Source organism: Anomalospiza imberbis, chromosome 35 (assembly GCF_031753505.1).
Source record: "Anomalospiza imberbis isolate Cuckoo-Finch-1a 21T00152 chromosome 35, ASM3175350v1, whole genome shotgun sequence".
Lineage (NCBI taxonomy): Eukaryota > Metazoa > Chordata > Aves > Passeriformes > Viduidae > Anomalospiza > Anomalospiza imberbis.
The window spans coordinates 1363135-1369678 of NC_089715.1; the positions used below are offsets into that span (position 1 = coordinate 1363135).

Here is a 6544-nt window from a genome sequence, read left to right on the forward strand (position 1 = left end):
CCACCCCCAACAGCCCCGGCCCCCGTCCCCGTGTCAGGCTCTGGGGTCGATCTCGTGGAACATCCTCTGGGGGAGGCTGCGGTGCCGGGGGGGGGGAACCCGGGGGGACAGGGGACCCCGCTGTGCACGAGCAGCGTTGGACTTCTCTGGGGGAACTGGGAGGGGGGGCTGGGGTGGAGTGACCTCCCCAGTGACCTCACACAGCCCCTGTGATGTCACACAGCCCCTGTAATGTCACACAGCCCACTCTGAGATGTAACAGGCCACCTGTGATTTCATACAGGTGCCCTGTGATGTCACAGCCTGCTCTGTGATTTCTCAGTCAGCTCTGTGATGTCACAACCCACTCTGTATTGTCTAGGCCTTCTCTGTGACATCACACAGCTGCTCTGTGATGTCACAGAGCCCTTTTCTATGATGGCAGAGTCTTCTCTGTGGCCTCACAGCCTGTTCTGTGATGTCACACTGCCAGCCTGTAATGTCACAGCCGACTTTGTGGCATCACAACCTCCTCTGTGATGTCACAGCCTGCTCTGTGATGGCAGAACTCACTTAGCATGTCACACAGCACCTCTGTGGGCTCACAGACCCACCCTGTGATGTCACAACACCTTCAGTGATGGAACACAGCCACCCTATAATGTCACAGCACACTCTTTGACCTCACAGCTTGCTCTGCTCTGTGATGTCATACAGGCATCCTGTGATGTCACAGCCTGCTCTGTGATGTCACAGAATAAACCAGGGATGTCACAGCCAACTATATGATGTTACAACCTGGTCTGTGATGTCACACAATCACAGAATTGCAGAATTACTGGGTTGGAAGAGACCTTTAAGATCATCAAGTCCAACCCATGCCCCGACGCCACCTCAGCTAAACCATGGCACTGAGTGCCACATCCAGTCTTTTTTAAACACATCCCAGGATGGTGACTCCACCACCTCCCTGGACAGACAATTCCAGGAATTTATCACCCTTTCCATAAAAAACCTTTTTCCTAATAGCCAACCTAATTTTCCCTTGGTGCAGCTTAAGACTGTGTTCTCTGGTCCTGTCAGTTGCTGTGAGGAGAGAGACCGACCCCCACCTGACTGCAACCACCTTTCAGGGAGTGTGGAGAGTGATAAGGTCACCCCTGAGTCTTCTCCAGGATAAACAACTCCAGCTCCCTCAGTCATTCCTCACCGGACTTGTGTTCCAGACCCCTTGTAGCAGGTAAGAGAAGTCTCTTTGTTCATCATTAAACAGGAACTCAGGCAAAGGAAGAGGTTTTTTGTGAATAACAGGAAACCCGAGGATATGCTGACTCCTTAGGTTGATTGTACAACGAGGGTCGGGAGGTGTGTAACCATCTATGGAAAGATTGTTACAGGGTCATAAACCCCCAACGAGGAAGAGGAGGAGAGCCTTCATCCAGACGACCACCAGAGAGCAGGCGGCGACCCCCTAGCAACTGGAGGCGCACGCGCAGAGTACTCCTGGAAAAGCCACAAACGCGGAAGAAGGGGGAGAATAAAGGACCGTGGGAAAAGGGAAGCGGTGTGAGCCTTGGCGGAGCACTGACTCCCCGGCTGCACCCAGCACTGTTTGCTTGTCATTGCTTGCTGTAATCAATAAAATTCCTTTTATAAATCCCTAAAGGATCAGACAAATTATTTACTTTAACTTATAACACCCGTTCCCTGCTCTTGCTGCTGCCCCATCTTCAAAGCCTCTCCCTCGGTCTCTTCCTCCCGTGCAGAGCAGCTCTCCTGGACAGGGACGGCAGATGGCACAGCTGGGAAGCAAAGCGAGCACTGAGTCAGTATGGGGACGTTTTCCTTGGCAGCAGCTGCACTTCCATCAGGGAAGGGAAGATCTCAGAGCCTCCCCAGGAGGGTTAGAAAGAAAAAGCAGCCGAGCGGGCCAGGCTGTGGTGAGCGCAGCCGCGGCGGGACTGTCCCGCAGCCCCGGCAGCCCGGCACAGCCGGCACAGCTCCCGGGCCCTGCCGGCACAGCTGCCTTGCCCAAGGACAGCCCCTGTGCCGGCCGGGGCAGCTGCGCTGAGCAGCCCCGGCACGGGCAGGGCCCGCTGCTGCCCCGCCGGGCAGTGCCCACGGCCATAGCCCACACCACCCTCAGCCCCACCCTGCCTCCCCGGCCCTGGGGCCTCACCCGGGCTCTCTCCAGCGTGGCAGCAGCAGGTCCCCGTTCCCTGCTCTTGCTGCTGGCCTTCAGCTTCTCCCTGCTGGCTCCCGTCAGTCTCCGGCTGTCCTCGAGGTCTCCACTGCAGCTGTGGCAAAAGCGGAGGCTCTGTAACTGGTTCCAAGGCCTGGCAGAGCTGCAGTCCCGGAGCCCTCTGTGCTCCCTGCCGGCCCCCTCCATCCCCTCAGCCCCGCCATGCTCTCGGCAAACCCCCAGCCCCCTTCAGTTTCTTCAGCCCCTCACAGTCCTCTCAGCCCCTCAGTCCCTTCTGACCCATCCCGTCCCCCTAGACCCGCCACCCCTCGGCCTGTGCCACTTCCCTGTCACCTCAGTGCCACCATCGCCCTCGGCTGCCCCACAGCCCTCAGCCCCAGCAGCACCTCAGGGTCACCGTCCCTTCAGCGTCACCGCCCCCTCAGCCCCCTCAGTCTCACCGTCCTTCAGCAGCTCCTCAGGGGACAGTGTCTGGGGCCACCGGCAGCTCCCACCGCTCCAGGGACACCCGGGGCTGGAACTGCTGCTCCGCCCGGCCCGGCCGCCAGCTCGGACCCAGCACAGGGACAGGGGACACAGGGGGCACGGGGGAAAAGCAAGAGGTGAGGGAGGAAGCAGAGCAGGAGAAGAGGTTAAAAAGAGGCCTACACCTATACAGATGTATAAAAAGAGGCCTACACCTATATGCATGTATAAATGTAACTACGGACATCTACAACTATAACTGCACATCTAAAAATGTAAATATATACACCTAAAACTAAAAATAAATTAACTAGACAAATCTCTGTGTATGTAGATAGATAAATGTAACTACATAAATCTATAAAGACAACTACATATATCAATAAATAGAACTATACACATCTATAAATATAACTAGAGACAGAGGAATTCTACCTGCCCAATGGTCACAGGCTCTCCCTCTGTCTCTTCCTGGCGCACAGGGCAGCCCTCCTGGACACGTTGATCACACGGGATCTGGGAAGCAAAGGGAACACTGAGACAATACTGGCCCTTGTGCAAGCGTCCCTTGAGCACCAATTGTCCTTCTATCAGGGACATTAAAAGACGGCCTGAAAGGCAGACTCTCACTTGGCAATTTGAAGCCTGCTCTATAAAGAACAGGGATCCTTCCAAGTTTTCAAAATGGAACTGTGTAAAGTTCCGTTTATTAATATTTAAGTATTCTAATAAAGTCTCAGCACCCACAGTGCAAATGGCACCCACGAGAGTTTGAAACACAGACAGTCCCAGTGACAGAGAGACCACAGTCCTCACTGAAATGCCTGAAGGCTGCTGGGGGCTGAGGTATCAACCAGACTGGGACACCCAGCTTGGTGGCACAACTCCCACAAGGTCAGGTTTATTCCCTGCTCTCTTGCCACAGCAGAGGACTCAGTGCCCAAGCCTCTGGCGAAGCGTGGAGGGCAGGGCTCGGGCAGGTTGTGCATGTGCCTTTGAACTAAAGGCACCAGGAAGCACCAACCCTGCAGACAAGAACTCAACTCTTCTCGTCTCCCTTCCTGCCAGAGGCAGGCTCAGAGCAGCCGTCTCACACCTTTCTAAACCAACGGGGGCTCTGTCCTTACCAGGCTCCTCGGGCTCTGGGGAACTGTTCTCGCAGCTCTCGGTGCCAGATGAAGTTTCCTCTGCTGCAGCCCGGTTCACAGGCTCCCCTCCTGAAGACTCAGGGGCAACATTCATATTGCCCTTGAAAGAACAACAGAAAAAAGAAGTAAACTAAAGATCATTCAGTATTTTGCTGGAATCACATCAAGGATACGGTTACTCTCCTTCTCCATGTAACAGCGTTCCAAAGCTTTCAGCCCAGCCTCTTCCATTCCCCTCCAATGGGTTACCTGAGCAGAGGGAGACCTTTCAGGCAGGGATCTCCTGATCTCCCGGATCATTTGCTCCACGGCAAAGCCAAGATCCACTGGTGGCAACTGCTCTTCACCAGGTGCATTCCAGGCTGAGCTGGAGGCCGTCGATGCTGCACAACCTGCACTGCCAGGTGGAGCGCTGGGGGCTGAAGTGCCCGAGGTGGCTGCAAGAATACAAAGACATTGGTCACACTCCACAACGTGGCTCTGGGACACTGATCTCTGTTGCTGCCTTGGATCAACCATCACAGGAAGCAGGCAGGAAAACCAGGCAGAGAATCTTTTGCCTTTCTAGGTGCCTCTTCTAAATAAGCTTGAGAATTTTGGGCCGAGAAGGACAGAGCCTTGTGGAAAAATACTCCAAGCAGTCACTTTTCATGACCTTTTGGGGAAAAGCAAGGCTACAACTCTTTTCCTACCTCGTGGGTCGTAGGCTGGGGGCTGCTGCTCCCTGTGGAGCTGCTGGAAGCTGCAGGGCTGGATCCTGAGCACCTCCCGGTCGATCGGAGGCAGCTGCTCCCCGTAGAGCTGCTGGAAGCGGCTGCGAGGCCCCTCCCGCCCGAGCGGCAGCAGCGGCTCCCCGTAGAACCCGAAGAAGCCGCAGGGCGGGATCCGTAGCAGCTCTCGCTCGGCGGGCGGCGGCCGCTCCCCATAGAGCTCCTGGAAGCGGCTCGGCCCCTCCCGCCGGGCCGGCACCGGCCGCTCCCTGTGCAGCAGGTGGAAGCCGCAGGGCGGGCGCCGGGCGAGCAGCGGCCGCTGCCCGGGGGGCGGCTGGAAGCGGCCAGGCCGGGGGCTGCGCAGCTCCCGCCCGTCCGGCAGCGTCCGCTCCCTGTGCAGCAGCAGGAAGCCGCTGGGCGGGCGCCCGGGCGGCAGCGGCGGCCGCTCCCTGGAGAGCGGCTGGAAGCGGCTGCGCCCGTCCCGCCCGTGCGGCAGCGGCCGCGCCCCGGGGAGCTGCTGGGAGCCGCGGGGCGGGCGCCTGCGGCCCTCCCGCCCCGCCGCCGGCCGCTGCCTGTTGGCCGCGCTCCGGCGCCTGATGCGGAGCAGGAGGTCGGGGCGGTCGCGGCGAAAGCAGGGGTTGCTGTAGTGGAGCCAAGCCCCGGCATCGCCCGGCGCAGCTGAGCCAACCCGGCCCGGCACCCTGCGGAAGCCGTAGCGGTAGAGCTGGCGCACGAAGCTGCGGAACTGCGTGGCCCTGAAGGTGTGCGGGGCCGGGCCCTGGGCGTCGCCCGGGCTGAGCAGCTCCCGCTCGAAGAGGGAGCGGTGGATGAGCAGCCCCCGGGCCCGGCTGTCCCAGCGCACGGAGCGGACGCGGGGGCTGTTCGCCAGGCGCCACAGCTTGGCGGGGAAGGCGCTGGCTCTGAGCCCGGCGGGCAGCGGCAGCTCCGCCATGGCGCCGCTCGCCGGCTGTCGCCACAACGGCCCCGGCGCAACGGCCGCGGCTGCGCCGGCGGCGCGCGGCCTGAGGGGGGCGCTGCGCTCGGGCCCGCGCGCGCCCAGCCGCACTGGGCGGGGCCGTGCCTGGGCTGTTCTTGTCAGGTGCAGTTCAAAGGCTGCAGGCGCATTGAGGAAGACATTCTACCTATTTGCATCTCTAACCTTTGAAAAGCCCTTGTGTATGAAAAGCTCTGCATCAGCACCAAAAGCTGGTCACAGTGAGACCCAGACGAATTAGCCTCAAGAGCTGCTCTTTGTTCCCTGCTCAGGGCTTGTTCTCTGATTTTGTGTGTCTGCTCCTTCCAGTGCAGGAACACGGGGAAGAGAAATTAGGATGTAAAACAAAGAAGTGGGATCCACAGGCCTGCACCTTGGAAGGTATAATAGATCCGGGATGTCCCCACATTCCTGACAAACTTGATGGGCAAGGCACTGAGGTCACTTTTGTTGCCTTCCCTTCCCCTGCCTCCCCCCTTCAGATGATCAGTTTTCTAGAAAGAGCTTTTTCTTTGTGTAGCATCTGGTACCTCACAACCTCCAGCGTGACTTGTTTAGAACACGTGAATATTGCTCCTATCATCAAAACACTAGGAAAGAAGTATTTCAGGCCAATTTTGTAAGTATTTTTGTCAAGGCTTTTATGTCCTTATCTCTACACACAAGCCCAGAAACATATTATGAAAAAAAATGTAAAATGTCTATCATATCTTAAACAAAAATGTTTTGCTTCAAAGCTCCAAACACCAAATCCTTCAACAAAACAGACCTCATCTAAAAGCAAAAATAGAAATGGAAAACTGTCAACCACCTAATAACTACTATTAAGCAAGTATTATTTCTGGTGGCTGTCTGAGGAGTTTCTCCCATGTCAAATGCAAAATACGGATTGCTCTGAATTAGTGCATCACCAACTGTGCCTTTTCCCAAAAGACTCAACTTACTGCTGCCCGACAAAGACATGCTATTTTCTCCTTCAGCCACTGCTCCAGCCTGATCCCCTGGGGACAAGAGATTGCTGTGGGTTTCTGTGGGAAGGGGAGTG

General features: G+C 57.1%; 1 long non-coding RNA gene across 1 annotated transcript; it reads right to left on the reverse strand.

The window, feature by feature from the left end:
- Nucleotides 1-1702: 1702 nt before the first annotated feature.
- Nucleotides 1703-2771, reverse strand: LOC137464069 (uncharacterized). The gene is made up of 3 exons (XR_010994067.1): nt 2623-2771; nt 2159-2276; nt 1703-1781 (listed from the first exon to the last, which is right to left on the reverse strand). It is a non-coding gene; the product is annotated as an uncharacterized lncRNA (long non-coding RNA).
- Nucleotides 2772-6544: the final 3773 nt, after the last annotated feature.